Source organism: Petaurus breviceps, unplaced genomic scaffold (assembly GCF_028583685.1).
Source record: "Petaurus breviceps papuanus isolate PSGF00001 unplaced genomic scaffold, PetGlider_PUasm1.0 214, whole genome shotgun sequence".
Classification (NCBI taxonomy): Eukaryota; Metazoa; Chordata; class Mammalia; order Diprotodontia; family Petauridae; genus Petaurus; species Petaurus breviceps.
The window spans coordinates 10,397,455-10,411,015 of NW_027185863.1; the positions used below are offsets into that span (position 1 = coordinate 10,397,455).

General features: G+C 41.6%; 1 protein-coding gene across 2 annotated transcripts in view; it reads right to left on the reverse strand.

Annotated features, from left to right (window-relative positions):
- Nucleotides 1–12,310, reverse strand: part of TMCO3 (transmembrane and coiled-coil domains 3) — an 84,386-nt gene extending 72,076 nt beyond the window's left edge. Inside the window, exon 1 of one of the 2 annotated variants that reach the window (XR_011169435.1) lies at nt 12,054–12,310. The gene's annotated coding sequence lies outside the window, so the exon portion shown is untranslated. The remainder of the gene's footprint in view (nt 1–12,053) is intronic. The other variant, XM_069094071.1, reaches the window with a different exon arrangement.
- Nucleotides 12,311–13,561: the final 1,251 nt, after the last annotated feature.

The following is a 13,561-nucleotide window of genomic DNA, read 5'->3' on the forward strand; positions in this document are numbered from 1 at the left end:
TGATTCATCTGATATACCGTAATTATTGTACATGTCTTTTGGGGGGGATGTTTCTTGTAAAACAATATTATGGTGTTTCATTTTCTTATACTATCATACTTTCACTTAGCTGGACTATTTAATCCAATCAGATCTAAAATTATGAGTTCAGCTTATATTTTCTTTTGTCTCATGTATATTGTATATATGTGTATAGATATATATATATAAAATATATATATTTTTTCTGTATTAGGAATCATTTTGTTCCTATTCCTCTCTGAAGATGGTACTTTTTCTTCAGTTATTTTGGCTTAATTTAAGGCAACTCTTTCCTACAAGCTTTCTTCTCCTTTCCCCCCTTTTCCACTCTTTTTCCTAATTTTACTTTACCTGTTAATTCCTTTTCCTTCCTTCCTTTTTCTAGTTTTCTAATTCTTCCCTCTTTTTTCCTCAGTAAAATCTCCCTTGTTTCTACCCTTTCAACTGTTTGGGTTTTCTTTTTCTCATTTTCTTCACTTTTTTTCCCTTGTATTTTCCCTTGAAACATGATACTCAGTTTTGCTGGGTAGGTGATTCTTGGTTTTAATCACAGCTCCTTCGCCCTCCAGAATATCATATTCCAAGCCCTTCGATCCCTCAGTGTAGAAGCTGCCAGATTCTGGGTTATCCTGATTGTGTTTCCACAATATTCACATTGTTTCTTCCTAGATGCTTGTAATATTCTCTCCTTGATCTGGGAATTCTGGAACCTGGCTATAACATTCCTAGGAGTGTTCTTTTTGGGATCTTTTTCAGGAGGTGATTGGTGGATTCTTTCAAACTCTATTTTGCCCTCTGGTTCTAAAACATCAGGGCAGTTTTCCTTGAGAATTTCTTGGAGGATGATTTCTAGGTTCTTTCTTTGATCACTGTTTTCAGGTAGTCCAATAATTTTTAAATTATCTCTCCTGGATCTATTTTCCAGGTCAGTGGTTTTTCCAGTGAGCTATTTCACATTGCCTTCTATTTCTTCATTTGTCTGGATCTGTTTAACAGCATCTTGATTTCTCATAAAGTCATTAGCTTCCATTTGCTTCAATCTAATTCTGAAGCAATGATTCTCCTCAGTGAGCTTTTGAGATTCTTTTTCCATCTGGCAAATTTGGCTTTTTAAGGCATTCTTCTCCTCATTGCCTTTTTGAGTCTCTTTTGCCATTTGAGTTAGTCTATTTTTTAAGGTTTATTTTCCTCAGTCAGGCTATTGACTCTCATTTAATAATTTTCTTGCATTGTTCTCATTTCTCTTCCCAATTTTTTCTCCACTTCTCCTATCTGCTTCTTAAGGTCTTCTATGGCCTGTAAGCAGCTGGTATTTTCCTTTGAAGCTTTTGGTGCAGGAGTTCTGACTTCACTGTCTTCCTCCTGTTTCATGCTTTGCTCCTTTTTGTCCCCAAAATAGGAGTCTAATGTTGGATTCTTCTGTTTGCTTTGCTTCCTTTGCCTGGTCATGCTGCCACTCAATTACTTGACTTTTGGGCTTTTTGCCACAGTAGGACTCTGCTACCAGACAGGGGAGCTTTGTACCAAACGGTGGGGTTTTCTCAGCTGCCAGAGGTATTAGTTGGGTGCCCTCTCTGAAGCCTCCACATGCTCTGGCAGCCTGGTCACACACCCCAGGACCTCCACCCTAGACTGCAATCCAGGAGCTGAAGCTGCCAAGTGGCAGCAGCTGTGCTGTAGCCCTCAGCACCAAAGCTCCCAACTACTGGATCCCAAAGTCCACACTGCACTGACCTCTCACTTTGTCTTTAGCATCTATGTGTTGATATTTCTGGATCGCCACAGCTGCTGGTGATCTGGAGTCCCTCCAGCAGGTCAGGCCCACCCTGGGGCTAAAACCTGGGCGTGGAGCTGGGCAGAGTGCTGAGCTGGCCGATTCCTGCTGGGCTGTCCTCAGTGGGAGGTTAGCTTCTCTGTGTCATTTTGTGGGCTCTGTAGCTCCAAAGTTTGTTCAGAGTCCCCTTTTACATGGATTGGAGGTGGTGAGAGCCGGAGTCATGTGGAGGTCCTGTTTCTACTCTGCCATCTTGACTCCGCCCCCCTCCAAGTTCATTTTCTTTCCTAGTTGCCATAAAAATCTCTTTTCTTGTCCACGCTCTCCCATGCTTCTATATGTGGATTGCTCCTGATTTCCCCTCTCCACACACAGGATATTATCTTTGGAAGCACAATATTTTCTTATAAGGGAGGGTGGGCAGAACTGAGTTTTGCTACTTGTTGCCACAGAATGACAGTGTAAGGGGAAAAGTCTGGTGTGTTGACAGAGACTTAGTGACAGAAGGAGTCAATTGCTGAATAGATTCTAGAGCACAAGCCTCTGTGCAGTCTAGAGGGCCTACCTAGTAATCAAGTTAAAGATTGGGGATTAGCTTTGTCTGCCAAGAACACATCACGCTGTTACCTCATTAGATTCCTTGGTGTCCTTGCAGCAAAACAGCAATAACTGAAGACAGCTACAATTATTTTAAATCTTGTGCATATTTCTTATTTAAGGAAGTTTTGTGGCAGCAAGTGGAGCAGTGAATAAAGCACTAGCCTAGAGACAGAAGGATCTGAGTTCAAATTCTTCTTCAGACACTTAGCCTCTGTTTGTCTGAGTTTCCTCATCTGTAAAATGAGGATAATAATAGCAACATTCCCAGAGTTGTTGTGGGGGGTCAAATGAAATAATATTTGTAAAGTGCTTAGTACAATGCCTGGCACACAGTAAGCACTAAATGTTGATTATTATTATAATTGCAATTATCATTATTATTGTTAAGAGGTCTTAAGGATCAAAGAATATGTCTATTCCTCCAACTTTTTGGTCATGTCCCAAAGATCTCTTAATTGCCAAATGTAATAGTGTCCCAATATTTCTTGACCTCTCTGCAACATCTGGCACTGCTGCTGACCTTGTCCTCCTCTCTAAGCTTATGTTATACTAGTCTCTCCTGGTTTTCCTACTACCTGTCTCACTTAGTCTCACCTTCATCTAGGTCAAATCCACAAACTTTAGGTATTCCCCAAGGCTTTGCCCTGGACTCTAATTTTTTTTTTTTTTGCTTTTTTGGAGGGCAGTTGGGGTTAAATGACTTGCCCAAGGTCACATGGCTAGTTTTTGTGTTAAGTGTCTGAGGCCGGATTTGAACTCAGGTCCTCCTGACTTCAGGGCCGGTGCTCTATTCACTGAGCCATCTAGCCGCCCCAGACCCTCTACTCTTTTTCCTATAGACAAGGGGTTCTTAATGAAGGGCCATGAACTTGCTTTCCTGAAAGATTTTGATAAGTATATTTCAATATAATTGGCTTCCTTTGTAATGCTTTGTTTTTTTAAATTTAAATTTTATTTTTTTAAAATATTATTCTAAGAAGGCTTCAACAGACTGCTAAAAAGGCCTATAATACAAAAAAGGATAAAAATTCCTACTCCAGATTATTTCACTGGTGATCTCATCAGATCCCATGGGCTCAATTATTATCTCTGAGCAAATGATTTCCAAATCTATGTATCCAGTCCTAGTCTGTCTCCTAAAACCCAGTCTTACATCACCAATTACCTTTTGGAAACCTTGAACTGGATGTCCTTATGGCATTTCAAACTCAATATATCCAAATCAAAACTCATTATTTTTCCTCTTCAAATCTTCCCTTCTTCCAAACGTTCTCATTACTATCAAAGGTGTTACTATCCTCCCAGCAACCCAGGCTCATCACTTGGGTTGTTAACATCCACCTCTCACACTCACTCATATCACACATCTAGTCCAAATTCCAATTTGAAAAATTTCTACTTCTATAATATCTCTTGTAATTGGTCTCCTTTGCCTCAAATTACTCCCTATTATAATTCATCCTCCACTCAGTTGCCAAAGTAGAATGACTTTCCTAAAACACATGTCTTACCATGTCTGTCCCCCCCAAAATTAATTTTTCAGTAGCTCCCTGTTACCTCCAGAATTAAATATAAAATCCTATGTTTGGGCTTTTGAAACTTTTCACAACCTGGCCACTTTCTACCACCACCTTTACACTCTTCTTAACCTTAACTCCTCTTCACATACTCAATGGCACAACCATACTGGCCTATGGCTATTTCCTACTCCTGTGCCTTTACACTGGCTGTGTCCTACCCGTGAATGAATGCTTTCTGTCCTCATCTCCATCTCGTAGTTTCCCCGGCTTCCTTCAAGACTCAAGTCAAATCCTACCTTTTGCAAGAGGCCTTCCTCAATACTGTTCTTCCCTCATCAGGACTCCTTTCCATCTACTCTGCATACATATTGTATATACCTACATATATAATAATTATGTATAAATAAGATACATACAAGATAAATTGGAGATAATCAACAGAGATAAGAAAGGAGAGCATTCCAGGTATAGGGCAGAGCCAGAGAAAATGCCTATAAAGGGAAGGAAAAAGCACTTATACAGCACCTACCATACGCTGCTGAACACTGTGCTAAATGTTTTACAATTATCATTTCACTTGATCCCCACAATAACTTTGCAAGGTTTATCCTCACTGTACAGTTGACCAAACAGAGGTAAACAGTCTTCCCAGGGACATGCAGCTAGAAAGTGTTTGAGGTTGGATTTGAACTCAAGTCTTCCTGACTCCACCTAGCTGTCTCTAGATGAAGTAAGATGAAGTGCTTTGCAGAAGGAAGAGCAAGAGGGTCAGTGTTACTATATCAAAGAATACGTTGGGCAAAGGTAAGAGGAGTCAAGTTATGATTAAGTTAAATGGCAAACAGGATTTTATGTTTCATCTTGGAGGTGACAGGGAGTCATTGGAGTTTACTGAACGGGGGAAGAGGGAAGAGGTAGGTTGACAGGGTCAAACCTGTGCTTCAGGAAGACTTATTTGCCAGCTGAGTGATGATGGACTGGAGTGGAGAGAGACTTAAAGCAGGGGGATCAACTATCAGGACACACAGCAATAGTCCAGGTATGAAGTGATGAGTGCTTGCACCTGCTGTCAGAAGTGGTGTCAGAGGAGAGAAGAGGTTACTTGAGGAGAGAGTGAGGAGTCAAGGACAATGCCTCAGTTTCAAGGCTAAGTGACTGCATGAGGTTGGTGGTACCCTGGAGAGTAATACATAAGTCTGAAAGGAGGTGTTAGGGGTAAGGGAGAGTGATAAAATAACAGGTTCGATTTTGGACATGTTTTAAGATGTCTATGGGACTTCTAGTTTGAGATATCCAATACACAGTTGGAGAAGTTAGTCTAGATGTGAGAAGAGTGGTTAATGATCAGATTTGAGAATCATCTGCATGAAAATGAAAACTGAATCCATGGAAGATGATTAGATCACCAAGTGAGAAAGTCTATAGCAGAAGATAAGAAGGTAAGGAAGTTAAGGGGGAAGGTAACATATCTCAGGATAGAACTTTGGGAGACACTACAGTTAAGAAGGAAGGATCCAGGGATAACAATACTAGATCCATATACCAATGAAATCAAAGGAAGACTTAAGAATTCTCCTTAATGGAATAACTACCTCACTACACGAGTGCCAGAGATGAAGCATACTACTTACCTCCTGAGAGGTGACAGACTCTAGATTAAGAATGAGATACAGATTTTTTGGACATGACCAATATGGGAATTCAGTCTGCCTGACAATGCATATCTATTACAAGGATTTTTTGTTTGTTTGTTTCTCTTTTCAATGTCCGGGAGAGGGATTAGAAAAGGGGATAGGGTCAGGACTGAAAGAGAAAGAAAAGAGGGTCATTCTTTTAAATCACAGAAAAGCAGGAGAGCTTAGAATCTTACATGTTGAACATATTATAAAAGAACATAAAGCTCTACATTATAGCAATTCAAGTATCTTTTATCTTATGTATATGGAAATAAATTCTCATTTTGTTTGATATTTCTTAAGTTCAGAATAAAAAATAGCCACCCCCAACCAAAAAATCAACAACCAAACCCTACTTCTAGCACTATAAGTTTTTTTTTTTACTTAGACTTGAAAACTCAAGTTTCAAACCCTTTCTCTTCCATTTACTATGTGACTTAAATACGTCACTTCAACTCCAATTCAAATGAAGAAACTAAGGTCTCATATATGGAGTGAGAAAACCTGGGCTTGAATCCTAGTTCTGCCATCTAATGCTGTGTGATTATGGATAGATCTCTTTTAACTTCTCCGGTCTTCATTTTTCTCATCTGTACAATGGGATGGGAAAGAGGGTTTGTATCACATCACTTTTGATGTCCCATGCAGCTATGAATCTCTAATTCTTTGTGTTCCTTTGCCATAACCCCTCAGCTACAGTCATCCAAATAAAAGCAACAAACTGTAAGGAACAGGAGCTGTTAATGCCAATTTGGGCACACTGAGAACAGCAAGAAAGGAGACAGACAGAAAACCTATTAAAAGCAGTCCAAGAACTCAAAGGAGTTTGGCATTTGTTTCTCCAGGAAGCAAAGAACCTTACTGACTTCAAAAGATCATAGGGTCCTCTCTGTACTATAGTATATTGAAATAACTGTGGTTCACAGAAATGAAATATAATCACTGAGAAGAAAGTAAAATTCTTTTTCAGTTTATGGCTTAGGAAAATGTTCAATACATTTTAGAAATATTTCCATGCAAAGTGATTTTTTTTTGCTTTTTGGAGGGGGGAAAGTAGGGCAATTAGGGTTAAATGACATGCCCAAGGTCACACAGCTAGTTTTTTGTGTGAAGTGTCTGAGGCCAGATTTGAACTTAGGTCCTCCTGACTCCAGAGCCAGTGCTCTATTCACTGTGCCACCTAGCTGCCTGCTCTCCCTCCCCCCCAGTGATTTAAAAAAAAAAAAGTTTAGTATTTGAAAGATAAATTTCAGTTATCTAGAGAATTCATCTATGTGTAAAAGTTCATTTTCTCACTGATGTGGTTAAATGAAGTATTATTTACATTACCTAAGTCACCTAGCTCCAAGATAAAAGTTTAACAAAAACTTTAACTCTAAATGTCATCCCCTTAAAAGTAAACAAAAGTCAGTCATCCGGATTTATCAATATAGTTGATTTATTACTTAGATGACTCATTCAATTCTCCTCCTAAATTGGACCTGGAATCTTAAAAATCATTTAGTACATCTCCTTCATTTTACACATAAGGGCTTGCCACAAAGCTAATGTCAGAGGTTGAATCTGAACCCAGGTCTGCCTGACTTCAATCTCACTACTCTAGCCAATATGCCAACCTAAAAAGATTAGAATTTCATGTTTCAGAAAAATTATTCTGAACTGTTTGCATATGATCAACTCCTTTCTATGATCAGTTTTTATGCTTTCCATAAATGGTCTCTTGAATTATCTAGCTATTCCTATGGTATACATAGCCTAATAGATTTAAGAAATATTTGTAATACTACTCTGGACCACAAATAGGTGCTAAGTGGATACAAATTATTACAGAAATTTAAATTCCACTTAATGTAACCAATTTTATTTTCATAATACTTCTAGGACACAACTAGAAAAAGAAGTGAGCCAGTCATAAAGCAAGGCAGATGGACAGCCTCAGTGCCACCCAGGTATCCAAGACATATTAAAAGATCCAAAGGAAGAGCTCTAGCATGTTGAGAACATTTTCTATGGAGGATTTATAGAAGAACACAGTCAAGATCACACAGAAAGGATGAGAAGACATAGTTAGGTTGTCAGTTTCCACTGATGGTGGAAATATAAAGGAATATTCCCAAAACTATTACATATATTAAATTCTGTATGTGTGGGTAATCTCTCCACCAACACAAATTGCAACCCCTCCATGCCCTAGTAGACAGTCTTCAAGATTTGCCCATGGTCCATCCACCCTGCCAAACCCATCATCACCAGTTAGCATTACTTCTGATGATGACCCACCAGGAACTAGCTAAATTATTATTATTTAAATACAATCCAATCACCTTGCTGATGCTCAGAACCCCAAAATATTGGAGTTGGAACGGATCTCAGTGGTTGTCTTAGTCCAACCTCTTATAAAACAGCCAATCCCCTCTACAACCTTTGCTTTAAAATCTCTCAAAAACCTTGTATGCCTACCAGTCACTTGTACCTCCAAGTCAAAAAAATAGGGCCTGAGTTGAAGATTTTTACTACCTAACTATGAAATTTAACATTGCCCTCAATAATCTCTTAGATTACGAAAGGCCCTTTTACTTCCAAATAGACAAATGTGATTATTTCATTTTGTCATGTAAACTAGCTGCATCAATCTCCATGGAAAAATCACTCAACATAAGCTTGTTTCTTTATTAGTAAAATGAGGACAATATTGGACTCTCCAATAGGCTTATCATAAATAAAATCTGCTATGTAAATGCTTAGTAAACCCTTGTTATAATATCTGCAATCTTTGCTATAGTATATGGAATCTTTTTCGTTGATATGGTCCAAATTCAACCAGCTTAGAGTAGAAAGCATACTAGGAGGCCACACCTATAAAATTTTTCCACACAACCTAAAATGAGAGTTGTTGATTTGTTAACTTGAGCAAAGTTATGCTACAATAAAATAAGGCTGCATCTTCTTGTTAATAAAAACTGCATTTTCAGGATATCCTTGAAACTAAAAGAAGTATTATATAAACCGCAATGCTAGCTCTAGTGCATCTATATAGTTTAGGCTAATAGTTTTAACTCTTGTCTGTCTGCAGAATTACAAAAAGAAAAATTTGGAAAGTACTCTTTTAATTTGAGCTATTGCAAATCTTACAGAGATCACTAACAAATCTATTTTCAGCTCCTGCACACTGCAGTATAACAAAGGTTCTTCTAATAAAAACAATCAGGAAAAAAATTATTAAACTACAAAAAAAAATAGTCCTACAGAAAAATAAAGGTTTAAAATGATTAAAAGCAATCAGTTTAGACTTCAATATTGCACATAAACATTGGCAGATTATGTGGAAAATTCTTATGAAATGTTTGTATTAATGAGATTTTTATCAATTGTACTAAATGTTAAATAAAAAACAACAAAGCCTTGCTAAATTTATAAAAATTCTTCCAATACTGATTCTATACTGACCAGAAAACAAAAAGATTCATTTTAAATGGATTCAGTATTCCAAAGGAAGGCCTCATCAATATTGTAATTTAATAGATTCATCTTATCGGTAATCACTGGGGCTAAAGTTAGGTTAATCCCTCAGATAAGAGCCAAAACCTTTCCAAGAAGTCAAGACTCAGCTCCCATGCCATTTCCTATGGAAACCTTTCCTGGTGTCCCCAGGAGATAGTACTCTCTCCTATCTTTAAATTATCCTGTATATTGTTCACCGACATGTTTTGTGCCACTAGTAGAATGTCTACTTCTTTGGGTAGGGGCTTTTTTTTTCATTTGTTTGCCTTTGTATCCCTAGCACTCAGTCGTTGTTGCCATGCAGTTATGTCAATCCAACTGAACAACTGTAACTGTTGCTATACAGTTCTGTCCAACTCTTGTGACCTCATTTGGGGTTTTCTTGGCAAAAATACTGGAGTGGTTTGCTATTTCCTACTCCAGCTCATTTTATAGGTGAGGTAAATAAGATTAAGTGACTTGCCCAGGGTCACACAGCTAGTGTCTGAGGCCAAATTTGAACTCAAGAAGATGAGTGTGACTGAGGCAGTGCAACTCAGTTCAAAAGGAAAAAAAAAAGCTCCAGCATGTAGCAGGGCACTTAGTATACAATAAGGGTAAAGAACAGACCTAGGATTTCATAGGTTATAGGAAACTCAAGGGTGAGCAAACTCCCTTGACCAATGCCAGCTAGCAAACACAGGTCTTTCTGGCTTTTTGGTCACTGACATATTTTTTCCACTCTACCACACCGCCACTGTATTCAGCAGATGCTCAACATTGATTGGATTGGAAAGAACAGGGTAATGCCCATTCAGCTGGCAAGAGTGAAAGGAAGCATTATTTTAAAACCATGAATACCTCCATCTATACATAAATCAGGAGCAGAAAGGAACCTCAGAGGCCCAAGGTTAATAAAAGTAACAACTAACATTTCTATAGTGCCTTAAGATTTGCGAAGCATTTTGTACATACTATGTCATTTGAACTTAACAACAACCCTATGAGGTAGAAACTAATCATCCACGTTTTACATAGAGGGAAACTGGGGTTGGTAGAGGTTAATTGACTTGTCCAAGGTCCCAAAAGTGACCATCATCAGAATTGGGATTTGAACTCAGATTTTCTGAACCCAAGATCAGTGTTCTAGAAAGGTCAAACAGAAAAGCATGAAAGATTGAAGAGGAAGTAATCATTTAGCTGGGGGCTCAAGAGGCTTCACAGAGAAAGGAGCATCAGCAGGGATTTCAACAAGCTGATGTAGGGAAAAATTACATGCTAGCCAAGGAGAATGGCATGTTCATATGGAGGTCAGAAAAGGACAAAATAAGATGAGGAAATAACTGAATATTCCATTTAACTGAATATAGAATGTGCACTCTATCCATTGTGCCAACTAGCTGCCCATCTATCTACTCAGCAACTGGAAAGGTTCATGGAGGGCTTTGAAAGCTGGAGTAAAGTGTTTGTATTCTATCAAGCAGGTAATAGGGTTCCAGTGAAGATTCTGAAGGAGGGGAATTACCTGACCAAGCTTATAAATTAGAGAGATTTAATTTGGATTAAATTTTTGTTGTGGATAATCAATAATTGATTATTCAGAAAAATCTCATTTTTACAAAAGAGGTCACCAAAGTCATTCTATAAAACAGGAGTTGACAACATACAGAAGAGCACACTGAAAAAGCATATATATACATATATATATGTACAAGCATATTAAAAACTTAAGAAAATCTAATTTTTTAATCTAATTATAGCTGAAGTTTGTACAATTATTTATAAGTGATTATAATTACCATTCAAACTTCTTATCTGCTGGAATAAGGTTAGAGAACAACTTCAGGGATTTTTCTCCTCAGAAAGTCAGTTCAACAACAACAAAAAGACAAAAATATTAGAAATCAAATGGGTATGAGATAGGAGGGAGCACCTCTTCCCACTCCTTTATAGAAGTCAGAGGTCACCCCTCCTAGTTTCCTTTTTTTCCCAAAGACTACTGTTATAGAGGATGCCTCTCCAGAAAAGGAAGGGTAGGCATACAACAGGAAATGTAGGTGATTTAAAAGCAAGAAATATCAATAGAAACGAATTTTTAGAAAAGAAATCAAATGGATGGCTTTTGAGAATGGGTCCAGTTTAACAGATACCATCAGATCAACTCAAAAGTTTTCTTTGATGGAAAATTCAGTAGAGTACTAACAAAGTTAAGCTAATCACTAATCATCAAGCTTTTGTAAAAATCCCCTTTTGGGCCGGGATCTGAAGCGCACGCTCCACTTCTCCGGTCCCTCTAGGGGGTCTTCAGGGTCCTTCCTAAAACTGCATCTGCGCGTCTCTCCCCGGGGCTCGCCGGGTCAGTCTGGTGTCCGGGACGCGCATGGCTTTCCCCGGGCTCTGCAGGCGGGATCTCGGGGCCGCGTCCCGTCCGGCCCTACCTTCAGGAAGGCCAGGCGGGGCGGCAGGGGCTCGGCAGCGGCATCCACCCGGCCAAGTGCCGTCACCCCCCAAGCAAACGCTGCCATAGCGGTTCCGCCGCAAAAGCCATCCCCGGGCAGCGTGGAGGAAGGGCCGACCGATGCTGGCCGTGCCGAGGCAAAACTTCAAAATAAAAAGCGCTTAAACGAGGGGGTCCGGGCGCGCCGCAAGGGCCCTCAGAAGGATGTTTTTAAATGCACCCGGGATTAGAAAAAGAAACCAATTATGTTGAAAAACGTTGACTTAGCTCCCACCACACGCCCACCCCGCCCTCCAAGTCCTCCGACCCCACGTCAAGGACCCCGGTTTCAAACCCGAGGCAGAAAAGGCGCGGAGCCTCCTTCCGGCCCGGCGTGGGCAGACAGCGACCCCCCCCCCCCCTCCCCGGGGGCCCCCCCCGCCCCGGGGGGCGGGGGGGGCCCGAGTCCCGGGGCTGGCGGGAGGAGGAGGGGCGGCCGGCGGCTGCGGCAGCGGCGCCGGGCCGCGTCGGAGAATCGTCCTCACCTCCTCGGGCGCGGTCTGCTCTCTCACCCGCGGGGCCCCGGCGGCGTCGGGACCGGCTGTCTGGGCTCCCGGACAGCGCCCGGCCCGCCAGCGCAGGAGGGGCGGGGCGGGGCGAGGAGGGAGCCGGAGCCGCAGGAGCCCGAGGACCAGCGGCCGCCCCTTCCAGCATCTCTCTCCCAGGTGAGGCAGGTCAGCGAGGGCGGGAAGTGGCCGTGGCCGCCGCCGTGGCTCCCCGCCCCTCTTCCCCCACGGAAACAGAAGCCAGGCGCGAGCCTCGGGAGGGGGTGGGGGGAGTCAGAGGGCGGAGGGGGCGGAGTCAGAGGACGGAGGGCGGGGCGTCGCTCCGGCGGACTCCGCCCCCTTGGGAGTGGACGCCGGGGAGGCGGAGTCAAGATGGCGGGAGTAAGAGGGCGCTTGTGAGCCCGGCTGTCCACCGCCTTCTCCACAGCCGTAAGGGCAGGGAAGGTGGCAGTGAGTCATTTTTCCAGCTGAGGCAGGGTGGGGTGGCGGGGCCGGCCCATACTGGGGCCACGTTGGGGATGTTCCAGGGCTAGGGATGGTGTCAGGGAGGCCCAGGCATTGCCCCAGCCAGTCCGTTACGTCCTGAGCCAGAAGCAGAGCAGTACCTCCGGCCAAGCCTGGAGGGAAGTCACTGGGAGAGGATTCCAGACCAGGGCGGGTGGGTCAGCGGAGGGAACGGTGGCTTTGAAGTTGCAGAACCTGCCAGTGGGCCGGGAGTGACATCCCAGCGGCAGTCTACGGAAACTCTCCATCTGGCGCCAGCCCATGTACCCAAACCTGGGTCTGGGATTTGCAGAACTCAGGTGAAGAGGGCATTGAACAGACCTCTCTCCTTAGATTACACCGCTTTGGCAATACAGAAAACTTGGAGATCCAGCTGGGGAAGCAGCAGTAGGTAAAAGGGCTGAAACTTAGGGTTAGACATCTGTCTACCCTTCCCCAACCCGCCCACCCCCTGTAAAGCATTAAAGTAAAGTCCTAGCTCAAGATGAAGTCTAGGAGGATTAGCAAGCAAGCAAACAAAAAAGAACCTCACCATAAAGATCAACAGTGGTGACTGTGAAGTTCAAGAAGAAAACTAATCTAAGCAGAGCCTCAAAGAAAAAATGCAGATTGGATGCAAAGCTAAAGAGTGATGCAAAAGAAATGAGAGCTATTCAAAAAAGAGGAAAAGATCATTAGAAGCTTAGAAAATGAGGTACAAAACCTTATTTTAAAAAATGACTGCTTGAAAATTAGAATTGACCAATGGAAGCTAATGACTCCTTGAGACAGCAAGAAATAATAAAACAAAGTCAAAAAGAAGAAAATGTGAAATATTTCATAGGGAAAACAGGTTGAGGAAACAATTTTTTTTTTGCTTTTCTTTTGGAGGGGCAGTTGGGGTTAAGTGACTTGCCCAAGGTCAAACGGCTAGTTTTTTTGTGTTAAGTGTCCTAGGATGGATTTGAGCTCAGGTCCTCTTGACTCCAGGGCCGGTGCTCTTT